Here is a 19,940-nt window from a genome sequence, read left to right as displayed (position 1 = left end):
CTCTGGGTTGGCCACTCCTAGATTCCCTAGCTCAGAACACACATTCAGGTGTGTCTGGCAAGAAGGGTCATTCTCAGGGTATGCGTGAGTTATTGCTTTCAGGTGCACTTACATAAGATGTTTAAGTGCTGATGAGAGAGGGCAAGTAGCTAGTGAGGTTGCAGATGGGTGAGATAAGGAGGATGATGGCAAAGGTTCCCGCAGAGGTGGGAGAAGGCAGTACCCACAGCAAGAGGACAAAGATTGGCCTTAGACAGGTGTTGAGCTGACAGGTGTCGAGGTGATCCTCAGGACAGCAAGCCAAGTGAAAGTTACAATCAGGACTTTGTTCCCTCACTGCAACAGTACAGGCAGGAGGCAAAGGTAGGCACCACTTTCCAGCTCTCCAGCGTCCGGAGGTGTTGGTTAAGGGTCAGGTGGATCAGCAGGCATGGGGGAGGGAGGGCTTTTTTTCTTGCTAAGCAGTCCTGAACAAAAGGTTCCAGCCATTCCTGCACCTAGGGAGGGGAAGCATAAGGAAGGAAGGGATAGGAGAAGAAAGGAACGGAGCCAGCATGGAGGAAAGTACCTCAGCTGGGCCCTGATCAGGAGGCCTCTGCACAGAGGCACCTGGTCTGGGACTGCAGCTATGGCCATGATCCCAGCTGGCCTGGCAGGGCAGAGCTGAGTCATAAATTGCAAGTCCCTCCAGAAATGGCAGTGCCCTGGTCATGCACCATGTCTAGGGTGGGGATGGCAGTGGTCCCCTGGGAGGTCTCCCAGGCAAGGCCTTGCCATTGCCTGTGATCAGGTCTGAATGGATCACACATAGGATTTTGGCCAGGAGCAGGACTCCTGGAGAGGAGGCTGGAGGGAGGCAAGCCAAGATGATAGCCACATGATTAGGCCCACCTTCTCTGGGTCTGCCCCTTCACTGGGTAAATAAAAAGAGCAGCTGGCCATCTTTTCCATGGGAACATGGGGATGGTTATTGTAAGAGTTAAAGAGGTAAGAAACAGGAAAAGCAGCTCAACAGTCAAAGACAGATTTATTTTGGAGAATAAACTTTAGAGGGGCTTCTGGCCAATTTTGCTCAGGAACATTCTCTCTTACAGACTAAGGGTATTTAAGGGTGTAGGAAGTGGGGAGCTTATCGCAGGTTCAGAATGTTTCTATGTGAGGGAAAGTTTATTGTGGGGTTGGGATTGGGATGTCTGGTTGGAGGGGAGGCTGTCTCAGGGTTGGCGTGTTTCTGGTCAGAGGGGGTTTATCTTAGGGTTGGAATGTTTCTGGTGATGCTGACATTAGTCATTAGGCTGATATTTGGGTGGTTTTTTAATCAAAGGGAACTTAAAATGGTGGTGTTTCTCCAAGATGATGATCTCCTGCTCTGTCAATCCAGTCCCTACAGTTATAGAAAGGAAGAGGGGTGGTATGTTCTTTCTGGCTACTTCCTGCTGAGTGGAGGGTCAGAGGGTTCTTTGGTCTTGGGTTGATTGTGGGAGTAATGCTATCTGTAGATGTTTTTAGGTAATTGTGAGATGGCCATGATCCTGTCAGTTAAAAAATCTTTGAAAAAGGTGAATTAAGCCAGGTAAGCACATTAGTCCTAGGCATATTATTAGGAGAGGGCCCAAGAATGGGATGGTCCATGTTAGGATTTTGTTTCTAAACCAAGAATGTATTTGGTTGTTTTGGTATTCCTTTCACGTTTTAGCCCTTTCTTCAAGTTTTTCAGCAGCATCTCTTACTAGGCCTGATTGGTTGAGATAGAAGCAACATTCCTCACTCAATGAGAGGCAGAGACCCCCTTTTTCAGCCATTATAAGATCTAATCCCAGTCTATTTTGGAGGACTGCTCCAGGCAAGGAGTCTAATTGGTCTTCGACTCCTATAAGGCTTTGGGCTATATCTTTTAATAAATCCTGTAGTTCTGTTGAAAGAACTTTAAAGTATGTTAAGGAGTTGGCCAGTCTGCCTGCTCCCAATCCAAGCCCGGAGGTTATACATAAGGTGGCCATTAAAGGAATGACTTGGATGCTCCTCCTTTTTCTAACATATTGGATGAATGGAACAGGTGAAGATTGATTAGGAGGAACTAGTGCAATGGAGGGAGAAAGATAAACTAGCGTACAGGTTCCGGTCTAGTTGGTGGGGAGAAAAAGATATGTGTTGGTACCACACAAAAAGAACAAGCCTTTGTCATAAATACAGGCGGAGATAGGGAAAGAAAATAAGCAAATTAAAGATGGGGTGTTTTTTCTTTCCTGCGGTTTTTTACTCCAGGTGGACAAGGAGGAGGCCAGGGAGACACCCACTATAGTAGAGATATAGGAAGAGTTATTTTTTACACATTTAATGCAATCGGTTGTTGCACCATTGATATTGAGCCACGGAAAAAGTTGGGCACTAGGGGCAGCGCAAGCTAGGCAGGAGGTATTGGTTGAGGGAGAGGCTGTAAACTAGCTGGTTGCAGAAATGCTCCATTTGTTTCAGGTGATATTTGGTAGTCAACGTGGCTACTTTGATGGTCAGAGGGGTGTTTAACAATGATAGTGTGATTGCATTGGTTAGATGTTAAGGACCCTACAGGGAAATTTCCCTCTGAGGCTGAAAAGCAAAGTGAGGCTTGTTGTAAAAGGGGGGTGTGTTTAGTTCAGGGCCCTTCAATGGGAGGGTCTTGGGGCTTAAGACATTGTAGAGAGTTGTAATAGGTTTGAAATACTTTGTTGGCCTGATTGGCCCTGGAAGTGAAATAATCTCTGAACAGGGTGTCGGCTCTTTCAAAAAAGGAAGCTCCTTTTGGGAGTTTATAAGTTGGGGTTATATTTCCTGTTAAAAGGTCATGAAGGGGTGTAGGAAGGGCTGTGTAAGCTGAGGAAGACAGCGATAAGCATATCCAGCACTCTGGAGCAAAGGAAGAGTTAGCTTGTAGCAAGAGGGATTGTGTACGGTTTATAGAGCATTCTAGTTTGAGAGCAGTGAGGAGTGGTTTTATTGGTGAGGTTGATATGATTAGGGAATTTATATTGAAAGAAACAATCAAAAAGACAAAAAAGTTATTTGGGTAGTAGTAAAGTCCTGGAAAGTTCCTTGAAGCCATAGGTACCATAGAACAGTCAGAAACTGATTAGCATGTATAATGGGAGCTTTGTAAGGGTACCACTGAAGGTCTGTAGCAAGGTTGGTTAGGAAGCAGTGAAAGTTTGGGAGAGAAAGAGACATAAGCAGCTTATGTGGATTTCTCTTCCTTTTCCTCCAGGATTTAGGTGAGGCAAAGGGAAGTGGGTCCTGTGGAGACACAAGAGAAGGCTGAAGGGGTTTTAGATTTGGTTGTTTGTGTATGTGGTGAAGGAAAGTCTGTTTTCTTGAGAAGAGGTATAATGAAACCAGTTGGGGAGTCCCTGGAGTTTTGCTGCCGTGGGTGTAGTAAGGATGATCTGGTAAGGTCCTTTCCATTTAGGTGTGAGGAGGGAATTGGGGCTAGGACTGGGATCTTTTATCAGAACCCAGTCTCCTGGCTGTAGGAAGGGATTAGAGGAGTTGGCGACAAGTTGTGGCAGGTATTTGTCAGCACATTCCCAAATGAAATGGCAGATGGTATGTACAAGAGGGGAAATGAGAGGGGTTGGCAGAGGTGGGGCTTGACCCTGAGGTGGACCAAAAGGGTCAAGTGGTCTCCCATATGTGAGTTCAAAGGGGCTCAGCATTAAAGGTTTATGTGAGAGCACCTGAATTTTTAGAAGGGCTAAAGGCAAAAGTGTAAATGAGCCTTTATGTGTCTGGAGTGAGTACCTGGTGAGGGTGTTTTTCAGAATGCCATTCATTTTTTCAACCTTTTCTGAAGATTGAGGTCGATAGGGGATGTGTAGCTTCCAGGTAATTTGTAGGGCTTGTGCAAGTGTTTGAGTAATCTGAGAAATGAATTCAGGGCCATTATCAGATTGAAAAGAAAGAGGCACCCCAAACCTGGGGATGATTTTTGTTATTAATTTGGAGGTGACATTAGAGGCTCATTTGTTGGTTGTGGGAAAAGCCTCAAGCCATTCCAAAAAGGTATCAACCAGAACTAAAAGAAATCAAACCATTTTTTACTGGGGGTATATGGGTAAAATCAATTTGCCAATCCTGTCCTGGAAGGTGTCCCCTGGCTTGATGGATTGGGAAAGAAGAGTGTCTAGTGTTGGAATGGGGTGAATCTTTCTGGCAAATAGAGCATTGATGGGAAATGGCTTTTAACTGTTTCTTTATATCTGGGGTTATGTGTATATGGGAACTTAAGAAGTATTGTAGAGGGGAATGGCTAGCATGGAAGAGGTTGTGAATGTCCCGTAAAAGAGTTGTTTTTTTCAGGGTCAGGTAGGATTAATTTGTTTTGTATGAACCAGTTTGGGGGGTTTGAATTGTGCCCCTGCCATGATTAGTTGTTGTGTTTGGTATTCTGGATAAAAGAAGGGGATATGTTGTATGAGGGGAAATAAGTATTGGGGAATTGGGTGATTGGTTGAGACATGTTTTGCCCAATAGTCAGCCTCATGGTTCCCTAAAGAAATGTGGCTTTTGTCTGATGTTCTTTGCAATGAATAACTGCAACCTTTTCTGGAAGTAGAAATGCCTTTAGTAGATGATGAATGAGTTTTCCATTAATGATAGGGGTTCCCATAGCTGTGAGATAGCCCCGCTCGCTCCAAATTTAGGCATTGGAATGGATGATGTTATAAGCATATTTAGAATTGGTGTATTATTAACTTGTGTGTTTTTTGGTAGGGTTAGTGCTCTTATTAGGGCAACTAATTCTGCTTGTTGGGCGGATGTGCCCAAAGGCAAGGGGGCAGCCTCTATGACTCTTCTAGATGGGAGAGAGTGGGTATCATAATGATATCCCTCAATGATGGCATATCCTGCTTGAAGAGGAGGGTTTTTTGATGCACTGCCATCTATAAACCAATCTGGGTCTCCCTTTATGTGAGTGGAAGTAAGATGGTGAAACATGGTGAGAGAACTTTCAATTAGATCAGAGCATGAGTGTTGGTCAGGATCTAAAATCAGTACTGAAGGTAGAAGAGTGGCGGGATTAGGTGGGAAGCATCTATGAAGAGAGATAGCGGGTTGAAGGAGAGTTAAATGTAAGGCTTGCATATGAGAGGATGAGGTGGGGGTGAGCACCTATGGCTGACCATATCTTGTAGACTGTGAGAAGAAAATACCTAAAGGGGTTTGTAGAACATGAGTTTTTGTGTCTCAGAGATAATTAGAGAGGCTGTGGCAAAAATTTTTAAGAAAAGGGACCAGATTTTATAAATGGGGTCTAGTTGTTTTGAAAAATAGGCCACTGTTGAGAAGGAGTCTCCCATAAGTTGGGCTAATAGTCCAAGGGCCTGATTATGAGAACTGTGTAAATATAGATGAAAAGGTCTTAGGAGGTTTGGAATGTCTAAAGCATGGGCCTGCAATAAGGCACGTTTTAGATGAGAAAAAGCATGATAAAGGTCTGGGGTGGGAGTGAGTGAGTGGTCAAGATTTCCTTTTGTGTGTTCATAAAGGGGTTTAGCAATAATGGCAAAATTTGCTACCCATAATCGGAAATATCCTACTAATCCAAGGAAAGAAAGTAAGTCCCTTTTTGTTTTAGGAAATGGGATTTGTTGAACACCTTGCTTTCGTACCAACAGCATTTCTCGGGTATTTGGAGTTATGATCAGTCCTAGGTATGAAACTTTCGGTGAGGTTAATTGGGCCTTCCTTTTGGACACCCGGTACCCACATTCAGCCAAAACATTTAAAATCTTGGTGGTGTGTTGAATACAATGGTCAAGAAAGGGGCTGCAAAGGAGTAAACTGTCCACATATTGCAGCAAAATCCTGGGTTGTAGAGGTAGTTGGGAGAGGTCTAATTGAAGTGACTGAAATAGTGACGGCTGTCTCTAAACCTCCAGGGGAGGACAGTCCAGATGAGTTGTTGGGAGTAGCCTGTGTCAGGGTTGGTCCAAGTGAAAGCATAAAGGTTTTGAGAGGAGGGATGTAGAGGGATAGTAAAAAAGGTGTCTTTGGCCAGGTGCAGGGCTCATGCCTGTCATCCCAGCACTTTGAGAGGCTGAGGTAAGCGGATCATGAGGTCAGGAGATCGAGACCATCCTGGCCAACATGGTGGAACCCTGTCTCTACTAAAAACACAAAAATTAGCTGGGTGTGGTGGCGTGTGCCTGTAATCCCAGCTACTCAGGAGGCTGAGGCAGGAGAATCATTTGAACCAGGGAGTCAGAGGTTGCAGGAGATTTTGCTACTAAATGTACTATAGGAAAAAAAAATTCAAAAGGACCTTCAAGTATTTTCAGAAATTTTTAAATTTTGGAGTTGTGAATAAGGGCCGTGGGCCTCTATTTTTAAAAAATGCATTTAAGAGTCTGTACTTCTGTCCCTACAAGTCCGATTGTGCATCAATGCCCCATTGCTTTTTAGCTATGTGATACTGGGCAAATCATTCTTTACATTTTTATTCTTCACAACCAAGATGTAAGCAGAAATGTGTTTTTTTTTCCTTCTGCATTTTGTGTATTAAATAATATACAAAGATGACACAACTGGGCTTAGAAAGTATTTCTTAAAAGACTAGATTACAGCTTATGTAATATATTTGAAATTGATAATATTATCTATATAAATGGCAAGGCTGCTTTTTAGATCCATTCCTGACTTAGCCCCTCTATACTTGCTCTATTTTCCAGCTATAATAGTAATCAAGTAGTATTACATTTTCAGATCTCCAATTACTCAATTGCACCATTTTGCCTGATTATTTTGACCATCTTAATGAAAGCATCTCGGCCTCTCCCAGGCCCCCTAATCAGTTATTCAGCAGCTGACAAAGGTGACAGCCTGAACGTGTGAAGTGACTAGAAGGAGTATATTTTTCCTTTCACATAAATGTTACTAAAGGTGAAATCCATGAAGAGTAATAAAATTTTACAAGGAAATGTTAAAAAATATTACAATTACAAAAGGGGTCATTATCTTCCCTAATCAAATAAAGCATCACCAATTGGTCTTACTTGCCAGATAGAAAATCATTCAGGAGAGATGATTAAAAACATATTTTACTCGAGGCTAGATTTGTCGTCAGACACACATCCCTGGGTTTCTTTCCCCTCCCTTCTCTAGACATTATCCAGTGGTTGAGTGCTTAAGGTAGGTTGGTTAATTACAGTATTAGCCAAGGCACAGGACATGACCAGAACAAATTTTCTGCAAGAAAAATCACATGATGTATCGCAAAGTGAAATACAGACTTTCAAAATCAGCAATTGTCTATGTTATCTTGACTTGGGTCCAGGCCATCTTGGAGGCTGCCTCCCAGCAATGTTTATAGGGCTGCAGAATGGTGTGGGAAAATAAAGTGTGGAAGCACATGGGAGGCTTGGGGAGGGCACTCACCCTGAATCTGCTTCAGCACTTTTACCAGGTGTGTAGTCTTAGGTGACACTTAATTTGTCTGAGCTTCATTCGTTTTTAAAATGGTAATGATGTCTATCAAACAGGCATGATAACTAAGAGCCCTACTTACAGATAGTAAGACTTTGAAGCTTGGAGAGCTTGCATAACCCACACAAAGTTACACAGCTGGACAGCTGGATTTGAAGTTGTCTACTGCTCCTACCAACTATTATCCATTAGGTCACTTCTAGCCAAGCAAACACACTAGAAAGCGTTCAGTTAGGAAATATTTATTGAGTGCCAAGAATATAAATATTTTGTCAATCTGTACCTGGAAGGAAAGGCCTCTGGAATAGTTCATCACAAACTTCCCAGAGGACTTCAGGAAATCAAGAAAGGTATAGAGGTATTAACATTTTGGGGCATAGCCTGTGAGTGTTAGGAATGATCATGTCAGGATCCCAAACCAGCACCTGATAGTCTCTGTGCCACAGTATAAACAGCATTTGTCTAAGAAGATCCCACACATGAGACAGGTGAAAGGATGTTCCAAGTGACAGCTTGTGAAGAGGTGTTTGAATGGAGAATGAGCAACAATGCTGAACCAACACAAACATCTGTCATCCTTACATACTGGGTGAGGCTCAGCATGCCGGATTCCTTTTCCTGGTATTGTTCATTCCTCCAGGATCCTCATTACCCCCCATCATTCCCCTTACCCTATCCAATCAGAAGCGTCTGCATAATTCTGTTACAAACACTTTGGCTGCAAGTAACAGAAAACTTGATTCCAGCTGACTTTAAGAATAAGGAAATTTATTCCATAAAATTCAAGAGATCAGGTAGCTTTCAGGAAGTCAGGACTGGATCTTTCACTGAAATTCTCTTAATTGTTGTTTGAATTGTCAGTGTTCCCCCAAAAATGTATGTTGAAATCCCAACTCCCAGAACCTCAAAATATAACTTTATTTGAAATAGAGGTAATCAAATTAAAATGAAGTAATCAGGGTGGACCCTAATCCAGTATGCCTGATGCCTTTATGAAAAGGGAAAGGACAGACACAAATATGCATAAGAGGAAGATGATATAGACCCACAGTATATTAGCCTGTTCTCACATTGCTATAAAGAAATACCTGAGACTGGGTAATTACAAAGAAGAGAGGTTTAATTGCTCCCGGTTCTGCAGGTTGTATAGGAAGCATGGCAGCATCTGCTTGGCTCCTGGGAAACCACAAGAAACTTACAATCACAGCAGAAGGTGAAGGGGAAGTGGGCAAGTCTTATATGGCTGGAGCAGGAGGAAAAGAAAGAGAGAGGAGGTGCCACACACTTTTAAGCAACCTGATTTCATGATGACTCACTCAGTGTCATGGGAACAGCACTGAGAAGATGGTGCTCAACCATTCCTGAGAAACCACCCCTGTAATCTAATCACTCCCACCAGGCCCCACCTCCAATATTGGGGATTACAATTGAACATGAGATTTGGGTGGGGACACAGATCTAAACTGTATGACACGGGGATATGGCCGTGGGACTGGAATGGCATCCACAAGCCAAGGAATGTCAAAGAATGCTGGCAAACACCAGAAGCCATAAGATACAAGGGAAGATTTTTTTCCCTAGAGCTGTCAGAGCACAGCCCTGCTAACACCTTAATTTTAGACTTCTGGCCTCCATACCTGTGAGACAATACATTTGTGTTGTTTTAAGCCACCAGGTTTGTGGAGCTTTTTTACCACAGCCCTAGCAAACTCATACAGTGACCTTCTCCATGGGTTGTCTTCCTATGTTAGCAAAATGGATGTGACATTTCCAGGCTTCCTGATGACATCTAGAGGAATATGTGGGTCCTCTGTTCCCAGGCCTCCTCCTTAGGACCAGGAAAACCTTTTCTATCATCCCTTTCCTTCCAGCAAACTTGCTGTCGTCTCTCATTGGCAGGATTGAGTAACAGGGTCATTCCTAGAATTAAAATTACTGGCTTTGATTAATCACATGGGAAGAAGTAGATGTTGTGAAGACAACTACTTGGGTCAGACCCAAAACCTGGACAAGATTTCTCTCAGCTCTGTCTCCAAAGCTGCTGCTATATTCCCCATGCAAACAAGGTTTGTAAATAGACGTGGTAGAAAGAAAGCTGGTGTTTAATTCCTTTCGCCAGAAACATCTGGACCCCAGATCCTTCCCAAGATGCCCAAATAGGTAGGTACCTGCAAAGCAGCTAGCATAGGGGTGGACACAGAGTAGATCAGTTGTGGAGTCCTGCTCTCCCTGTTTTTACGGTACTGGTCAGTTTCTATCACATACCATTGACATTACACACGGGTCTTACTGCCTTCGCTAGTCTACAGTTACCTTGAGGTTGACAGCATGGGCATTCCTTACACCTCCAAGAGCACTTAACACTGTGCAGTGGGATCTGTAAGCATCAGTAAGTAGAGTCAGAAAGGAAGACAGCTAGGACTGCATCAGTACATAAGCCCAAGAGATGGAGAAGGGATGCTCGAATTCTACTCAATGGAAAAACAAAGAATGCTATATTGATAGAATTTAATAAAACAACTTTGTCATCTCAAGCCAATAACTTTCTGTTCTAGTTTGAACCAAACAGCTACACTGCTAAATAGAAATAACAAGATGAAATCCTGATGTAAGGCAATATGCAACAGTTCCTGTTTTGTTGGGATGAATATATTGTATGAGTACAGTTTAGATGAACTATTCATTCTGGAACAGCCTGTACAGGTCCTAAGACAGATTGGCATAAGCAAGAACAACCACAGTCTTTCTGTAACAAAAACAAATTGCATGTTTTTCCATAATCGCCTAACAAAAGCTTATAAGCAGCTTCAGTAAGATTTTACTCAGTTTTTCCCTCCATTTATTATAGAAAGCAACTGCCTCTAAATTACTGAAATAAATGCAGTAAACATCCACTGTCCATCTTTAACCAGCTCTGTATCTTTATTCCTTCTGATTTCCCACTAAAATAATAAACCGACCTCATATGTTTAGCAGTTGTATAAATGGGGATACTTTTTATTTCTAAGTAATATATTATCCTCTATAACACAAAGTACTTAAATTTTAGTATGATTTATTTGATATAGGTTTTCTTAATTTTCGTTCTCTAAATGTTAATTACTTGCTCTATTGAATGTTCACTTATAAAATATGTCCAAAACAGTTATTGCACAATAGAAGCAACAAATGCTATAAAACACATAATTAAAAATTAACTTTCCTCTTGCCACCAAAATGACTAGTCATGCAGTTAGTTGTATTAAAGGAATCACCAAAAAATTTGAAGAAACAATTTGCTCCTTAATTTTTTAAATTATTTGTCAGATGTAGTTAGAGTGTGTGACATTTTTAATAGATTCAAGGTTTATTTTAATCTTTAAAACTATTAGTTCAATTAATATTGCTGAAATCTTTAATTTTTGTTCTGTCTTTCATGTATTTTTAATTTTGTCATGAAATATTTGATGTGCAAAAAGATATGAAGAATAATAAAACATACTCCTCTGTGGCCATACTTAACGAACACTGAATTGCAATAGACCTGAAGTCCCTGGGTGCCTCTTCCTGATCTCTGTCCTCTCACTCTCCCATAGAGAATCACTTTTCTGAATTTGATGTGTGTTTTGTTAATAAATTTCTTTATACTTTTAATGCATATACGGACATCAACTGAAAATCATATATCTTTTGTGTAATTTAAACTTGCCTTATATGGTCTCACTCTGTACTATTTCTCCTGCTAATTGCTTTTATTGCTCAATATTATGTTTATGAGAGTTACCTAAATGAGTACATGGAGCTGTATTTTATTTATTGTCATTACTGTATAAAAAGCAACTATATGTTATATTGCATATATAATACATTCTTTATACAGACAGAACACAATTTATTTTTTCATTTTCCTGTGCAGTAGGCAAATTCTAAGCTGTCCCCCATGATATCTCCGCGCGAGTGTCCATACCCTGCATCATCCCCTACCCTTCGATACTGGTACGATTTGTGAATATGATGGGCTGTCATTCCTGTGAATAGGTTGCTAAGCATTTAATGTTGAGTCAGTCATAAATAGAGATTGTCATGTGTGGGCCTGACCTAATCAGAGGTACTGGCCTTTTCTTAGATTTAAAGCAAGAAAGGGTCTTCTGTTGGCTTGCATTAGGAGATATACCTAATGTAAATGACGAGTTAACGGGTGCAGCACACCAACATGGCACATGTATACATATGTAACAAACCTGCACGTTGTGCACATGTACCCTAGAACTTAAAGTATAATAAATAAATAAATAAATAAATAAATAAATAAATAAATAGGAAAAAAAAAAAGTAAGCCTCCATGTTGTGAAGTGCTATGTGGCCAAGACCCTGGGCAACAGCCATCAAGAAAGCAGGACTCTCAGTCCTGCAACCCTAAGGAACAACCCTCTGATAATAACCCAAATGAAGTTAGAAGAAGACCGCAAGCTCCAGATTAGACCAAAGCCCAGCCAGCATCTTGATTTCCACCTTTTGAGACTCTGAGCTGAGAGCACAGTTATATTACACCATGCCTGCATTCTGACCTTCAGAAACTGTGAAGTAACAAATGAGTGTTAAGCTGCTACGTTTGTGGTAATTTGTTACACATCAATCGAAAACTAATGCATCCAGGTGTTGGATGTTTGTTTCTAAATATTGTAAATCCAAACAGTACTGCTCTGAACATTTTTGTACATTGATTTGTGCACATGTGAAATAATTCTTTTTAGGGTATGTATCTGGGAATAGAGCTGCTGGGTCTTAGAATAAACATATCCTCATTTCTCATTGGTATTGATAAACTTTCATTCCAAAGTAGTTTTACCAATTTATCCTAAGCTATCAGCAGTATATGAGAGTATTCTCAACTTCACCACTCAGGAACACTTGGTCTGGTCAGGCTTTATTTTGCTTGAAACACTTAGCTCTTCATTTAGCCTGAATTGATTTTTGTGGCTGCTGTGAGAGAGGGAACAATTTTATTTCCATTTGGATAAACAATTGCCACAGTACCATTTATTGACCAATCTATTCATGCCCGTAGTTCTGCATCATATGCCAGCTGTGTCATAACGTGGTTCCATATGTGCGTGCCCAAGTCAAGAGGCACAGGCTCCCTTGTCATCCCCTTTTGCCATTGAATTTTTGTACTGGATCTGGATCAACCTCCTCTCTGAGGGTTAAAACCAATAACTATATAGCTTTGCTCAAGTATCTCAGCAGTCTCCTCCTTTCAAAGGTTCATGACTTTGCACCTTATCTCTAACACAACATTAAAAACCAAAGTCTAGCAGAGATCGGAAATTCTAAAGAGAAACTGACTTTTCTTGATTCAAGCTACTTCTTAGCTTTTGGTCCCTGGAGTTTTTAATTATTTTCTTGGACTATTCACCTTTAAAAGGATGCTTTTTGCATTTTATCCAGAATTTCCTGGGGTTTTTGAGTCATTTTTTTCCATAGAGGATGAGAAACTGAGGTTCACTAATAAATTTTTGAGAAGAAGAAACAGTACTCCATGGACTCTCAGATGGATAGACTTTTTTAAAAATTATACTTTAAGTTCTAGGGTACATGTGCATAATGTGCAGGTTTGTTACATATGTATACATGTGCCATGTTGGTGTGCTGCACCCATTAACTCATCATTTACATTAGGTATATCTCCTAATGCTATCCCTCCCACCTCCCCCCACCCCATGACAGGCCCTGGAGTGTGATATTCCCCACCCTGTGTCCAAATGTTCTCATTGTTCAATTCCCACCTATCAGTGAGAACATGCAGTGTTTGGTTTTCTGTCCTTGCGATAGTTTGCTCAGAATGATGGTTTCCAGCTTCATCCATGTCCCTACAAAGGACATGAACTCATCCATTTTTTTGGCTGCATAGTATTCCATGGTGTATATGTGCCACATTTTCTTAATCCAGTCTATCGTTGTTGGACATTTGGGTTGGTTCCAAGTCTGTGCTATTGTGAATAGTGCCACAATAAACATACGTGTGCATGTGTCTTTATAGCAGCATGATTTATAATCCTTTGGGTATATAGCCAGTAATGGGATGGCTGGGTCAAATGGTATTTCTAGTTCCAGATCCTTGAGGAATCGCCACACTGTCTTCCACAATTATTGAACTAGTTTATAGTCCCACCAATAGTGTAAAAGTGTTCCTATTTCTCTATATCCCTCCAGCACCTGTTGTTTCCTGACTTTTTAACGATCGCCGTTCTAACTGGTGTGAGATGGCATCTCATTGTGGTTTTGATTTGCATTTCTCTGATGGCCAGTGATGATGAGCATTTTTTCATGTGTCTGTTGGCTGCATAAATGTCTTCTTTTGAGAAGTGTCTGTTCATATCCTTTGCCCACTTTTTGAAGGAGTTGTTTGATTTTTTCTTGTAAATTTAAGTTCTTTGTAGATTCTGGATATTAGCCCTTTGTCAGATGGGTAGATTGTAAAAATTTTCTCTCATTCTGTAGGTTGCCTGTTCACTCTGATGGTAGTTTCTTTTGCTGTGAAGAAGCTCTTTAGCTTAATTAGATCCCATTTGTCTATTTTGGCTCCTGTTGCCATTGCTTTTGGTGTTTTACTCATGAAGTCCTTGCCCATGCCTATATCCTGAATGGTATTGCCTAGATTGTCTTCTAGGGTTTTTATGGTTTTAGGTCTAACATTTAAGTTTTTAATCCATCTTGAATTAATTTTTGTATAAGGTGTAAGGAAGGGATCCAGTTTCAGCTTTCTACATATGGCTAGCCAGTTTTCCCAGCAACATTTATTAAATAGGGAATCCTTTCCCCATTTCTTGTTTTTGTCAGGTTTGTCAAAGATCAGATGGTTGTAGATGTGTGGTATTATTTCTGAGGGCTCTGTTCTGTTCCATTGGTCTATATCTCTGTTTTGGTACCAGTACCATGCTGTTTTGGTTACTGTAGCCTTATAGTATAGTTTGAAGTCAGGTAGCGTGATGCCTCCAGCTTTGTTCTTTTGGCTTAGGATTGTCTTGGCAATGCGGGCTCTTTTTTGGTTCCATATGAACTTTAAAGTAGTTTTTTCCAATTTTGTGAAGAAAGTCATTGGTAGCTTGATGGTGATGGCATTGAATCTATAAATTACCTTGGGCAGTATGGCCATTTTCACGATGTTGATCCTTCCTATCAGATGGATAAGACTTCAGATGGATAGACTTTTTAAAATGAGCATGATCTAGGGCAGGCCATCCCAGTGTTTGCCTTTACCATCCGCAGCCTCACAGTCTTTTGCCTTTGTTTGCATTGAGGATATTGTGTCCTCTTTGAATGTCATAGCCTCAGCTTTACCCTCCCTCAGTCTGCCACACCATTGAAAATCATCTTTCACAAAATATCTGATATACCCATTTATGATGAAGATAAATAAATCATGTGCTTGGTTTTTCATCCATAATTCTATCAACATTCTTTATGCAATGGAGCTAGGAAGCATACAGACATGAACAAATGTACTCACTGCCCTCTTTAACTATAGCATTGTCAAGAACCCAAGGAAGGACTGAAACAACTCATCCCATAGTAGAACACATAAGAAAGATCTCAAGTAAGCCAAAGGTGACATATGCTACAATAGATGTACTCAGTTCTAAAGTAATAGCAAAGACGTTTGGGAGAGTATTTTAAAATTCTGGGAATTTACTGTGTGCCTAGCACTTCCAAATATCAGCTCATTTAATGAGAGGCAAATATTGCTTCCAGAGAAGGAGGTGTGCAGAGCTTTATAAAGATTTGTCTTTAGGGGTGAATATAATTTCAACAGGTAGGGATTTGGGTCATAGCATTAGATGAAGGCATTCCATATAAGAAAAACCAAATGAGTAAATTAGAGACATGGAGAATCACAGGCATGGAGGGACATATGACCAAAGGATGGCAGTAGCAATGGGAAACCAGACATGGAGGGTCTTCAGTGGTTGGAATTGTGACACAAGGGAGCTTTTGAAGATTTTTACTTTTTTTTTTATTTTTTTTTTTCTTGGAGAATAGCAGAAGAGCTATTTTGAGGAAAGTTACACTGGAAGAAATGTTATTTCTCTGAGGAGGTATTTTCATTGAACAAAATTCATTTTTATTGATGAAAGACAAGAATTTATGATCAGTTGATAAATTTCAGTCATCTTTGGAGATATTTTATATTTTTTTCTGTGAGGCTGTTACTGTGTCAAATCTTTCACAGTTTCATAAAATTGAGTCTCATCTGAAGCTTTAGGCCAGATTGTTATCCATGCTTGAGCATGACTCTGCAATAGAAACTAACAATTTGGCTTATTTTAAAGTGATACCATGAGATATATATATATATATACATATATATATATATATATATATATAGTTTATTGTCATTGTCTCCCCCCAAAAAAACTGTAAAATTAATTTTCTTTATTTCCTTTCTACGGTAACATTAGGGTTTTTTTTTCCTTGCTCCTGTTGGAATTTATTTTTGTGGTGACTCATCTGTGGCATAATGATGAAATGATAAAATAATATCCTGTGTACTTCCTTTTAGAGGATGAATCACATAAAATTGGCCATCTTTTCCTGCTGTTGTATGTTAATATCATTGGTCCACTGAACTGCAATGATCAGAATTATGACTTTCCTTGAATAAAGCATCCTGTTTCCTACCCCTAACCCTAGAAGAGTACTCTTTCAGGGAGAACCTATTTTTGCACCTCATCTTATTTTGGTAGTTTTTCACCAATCATCTTATTTGCAATTTCCCAACTATTTAATTGCCATCTTACATTAATATTATTTTAATAATCAGACTGTTCCATTGTTCAAACTTTAAAAATACATGAAAGTAATTAATGAAAAGTATTGTCTCATTCCATTATAATGAGCTTCCACAAGTATGTTTTCAGTGATGAAAACATGACTGTGTTATTAAATATTTTGTGGAGTCTTGCCTACAAAAAGAGGACAGTTCATACATTTGTTTGTGTCTGTATGCCTTTTAGCTCTACTGCATAAAGAATGTCGGTGGAATTTTGAACAACAAAACAGGCACATGATTTATGTAGTCTTGCCTACAAAAACTACAGTCTGTAGTGAGACTCTATTGTCAGTCTCTCATGGCTACCCACAATTTCCTATCAATAAAACAGGATAATAATACATAACTTAGAGGATTGGTAGGAAGGTTAAAGGAAGTAACAGGTGCAAAGTAGTTAGCACTGCGCCTGCCATGTAAACAGGCACTTAACAAGTAGTAGCAGTTGTCCTTCTTAAATGCATGGAAAGCCCATGTCTTAGCATGGCATGCTGAATTCCTAGCAGCACTCAGGTAGCCCAACATCCAAGGGTAAATGACTGGAGAATTAATGGAATGGTGGGCACTCAGTTTTCTGTGTTGTATAGAAAGTTTAAAACTTTAAAAATGGTCCCCAATTCCAGTTTAGGAGATTATTTTTAATCAGTCTTTTGCGACTTTCCAGAAAAATGCAAAAGGTGAAAAAAAAATCATATTACAGAAAAATAAGACAAACCGACAAGTTATTTCCAGACGCTGAAATAGCTTATCATTAACTATTACATATACGGAACTAAACAGAGACCATTCAACCAATGATATGTATATTCGTTCTTTCTCTTGGGTATACACTTCTTGGATGTAACACCCAGAGTCTTAGTGTGCCAGAAGACTAAAATGCCTACTTCTGCAGAGGACTGTCTCTAACATTTTTTCTAGGAATCAATGTTGAAATCTTAATTTCCAGGAAGCATGATGGGATAAAACATAATGTGTGTACGTGTGTGAGCATGCATCTGGCTGAGCACATGTGTATGCAGATGGGGGTGGGGAAGGAGAAAGGGACCCCCCCTAAGCAAATGGAAGCTAATGGGCTGCATCCTATAATCTTATATTGTGCAATACAAAAGGAAAAGCAGAGCAGGTGGGACCAGATGCAGAAAGAACCTTAGTAGCTAGTTTAGATGGAGGTCTGCAGTATTGCTGCTGTGGCTTTTGCTGTTGCTTCTTTGTGTTGTTATTTTAGTTTTCAGAATTCCGGAGAAAAAGGCAACAGGCAAAAGATAAAAATCCTGCCTCAATCCAACAGAAATGTACTTGCTAAATTCCTGTGAGAACTCTACAAAGTTGGCAATAAAGAATGCATATTAATATAAACCACCAAAAAGTGAATTCTGTTAACATTCTAGACAAATGTCACATTTGCTGTCTCTTGGGATAAACCAAGTCATTTCAAGTTGAGTAAAATGAAGTAAAGCCAGTGGGATTATGCAAAGGTACAGCAAATGATAGGAAAGGCAACACTCTTGAAGAGCGAGGAAGAACTTTCCTGTATTACTCACTAGACAAAGATTATTATCTTCATCTTATAGTTGCTGCCAATTCAACAATAAATAAGAAGAAATGTTTATTATATTTGGCCTTGTTCTAACAGAATATAATGTGTCCAGCAATAATTATATCCAGGTCAAATAAATTTAATCAAAATTTAAAGTAATCTAAAAATAAAACAAATTAAGATGGCAACAAAAAATGGCACTCCAAAAAAAGCTCATCATGAGGACACTCATGTTTCCCCGAGTCCCGGCACAAGTGTGACTAATTTTTCTAGCAAATATACACTTTGATAGACAAACATGTTTATACAAGTTCTACAATGATTATGAGGTACCAACTAGTTCCTAGAGAAGCATAATTATTCCTGATCAAGTCCAGAAAGACATTTTTCTGGATGTTATTAATCTTAATGGTTACTATATGTGATTGCTTTTTATGTGTGAGACTTTACAAGAGCCTTGAAGAAAAATGGAGAGATGGATGGATATACACACAGAGAGAGGTGCACACACACATAGATATCCACATATATCTAATATAATTCTCAAAACGACTTCATTAAGGAAAATTATGGACGTTATAAAAACGAAGCAGTGAGGAACAGCACCAGAAATTGATGAGAACCAACAAGAAAACATATAAGGCTACAATAACTAGAAGAGTATGACTTAGGGTTCACAGACAGATGAATGGGCAAACACGCATGTATTAGCCCATTCTTGCATTACTATAAAGAAATACCTGAGACTGAGCAATTTCTAAAGCAAAGACGTTTAATTGGCTCACCATTCTGCAGGCTGTACAGGAAGTGTAGCACCAGCATCTGCTCCTTGTGAGGCCTCAGCAAGCTTCCAGTCATGGCAGAAGGTGAAAGGGGAGCAAGCAGTTTCACATGGCGAGAACAGAAACAAAAGAGAGAGGAGGTGCCAACTCTTTCAAACAACCAGATCTCCTGTGAATTTAGAGCTTAGAGCGAGAGCTCACTCGTTATCATAGACAGCACCAAGCCATTTGTGAGACAACTGCCCCGTGACCTAAACACCTCCCAGCAGTCCTCACCTCCAACACTGGGGATCACATTTCAACATGGGATTTGGAAAGGACACACATGCAAACCATATCATCATATATTCACTCAAACAACATGTAACAAAGTATCACAATGAATGATTAAAAGACTTATTAAACAAGTTAAGTTGGGAATACTAAAGCCCTCTCATACTGTGTCCGGAATTGTTGGGTTCTTGGTCTCGCTGACTTCAAGAATGAAGCCGCAGACCCTTGCAGTGAGTGTTGCAGTTCTTAAAGATGGTGTGTTTGGAGTTTGTTCCTTCTGATATTTGGACGTGTCCGGAGTTTCTGCCTTCTGGTGGGTTCGTGGTCTCGCTGGCTTCAGGAGTGAAGCTGCAGACCTTCGTGGTGAGTGTTACAGTTCATAAAGGTGGTGCATCTGGAGTTGTTCGTTCCTCCCATTGGGAGTTGTTTGTCCCTCCTGGTGGGTTCGTTGTCTTGCTGGCTTCAGGAGTAAAGCTGCAGACCTTCACGGTGAGTGTTACAGCTCATAAAGACAGCGCGTCTGGAGTTGTTCATTCCTCCCAGTGGGTTCGTGGTCTCGCTGGCTTCAGGAGTGAAGCCGCAGACCTTTGCGGTGAGTGTTGCAGCTCATAAAGGCAGTGCGGACCCAAAGAGTGAGCAGCAGCAAGATGTATTGCAAAGAGCGAAAGAACAAAGCTTCCACAGCACGGAAGGGGACCCAAGCAGGTTGCTGCTGCTGGCTTGGGTGGTCTGTTTTTATTCCCTTATCTGGCCCCACCCACATCCTGCTGATTGGTCCATTTTACAGAGCGCTGATTGGTCCATTTTACAGAGTGCTGATTGGTGTGTTTACAAATCTTTAGCTAGACACAGAGTGCTGATTGGTGCATTTACAATCCTTTGGCTAGACAGAAAAGTTCTCCAAGTCCCCACTCAACCCAGAAGCCCAGCCAGCTTCATGTCTCAATACTATGTATCAAAACATTTTCTTGATGAATTATCAAAACATTTTCTTGATGAATTAGAGCAAGGATATTTAAAGAATGAAAAATGTAGAGAACAAAAAGAAAATAAAATCTTAATCTTGGATAGTCAAAGACCACCT

At 40.3% G+C, this 19,940-nt stretch overlaps 1 protein-coding gene across 7 annotated transcripts in view; it reads left to right on the top strand.

Moving 5' to 3' along the window:
- The window catches only part of NALCN (sodium leak channel, non-selective), a 363,332-nt gene that overhangs the window by 189,224 nt on the left and 154,168 nt on the right, over window positions 1-19,940 (top strand). The gene's annotated exons all lie outside the window — the stretch shown is intronic.

Source organism: Gorilla gorilla, chromosome 14 (assembly GCF_029281585.2).
Source record: "Gorilla gorilla gorilla isolate KB3781 chromosome 14, NHGRI_mGorGor1-v2.1_pri, whole genome shotgun sequence".
NCBI classification, from domain to species: Eukaryota; Metazoa; Chordata; class Mammalia; order Primates; family Hominidae; genus Gorilla; species Gorilla gorilla.
This window is presented reverse-complemented; position numbering and strand designations above follow the sequence as displayed.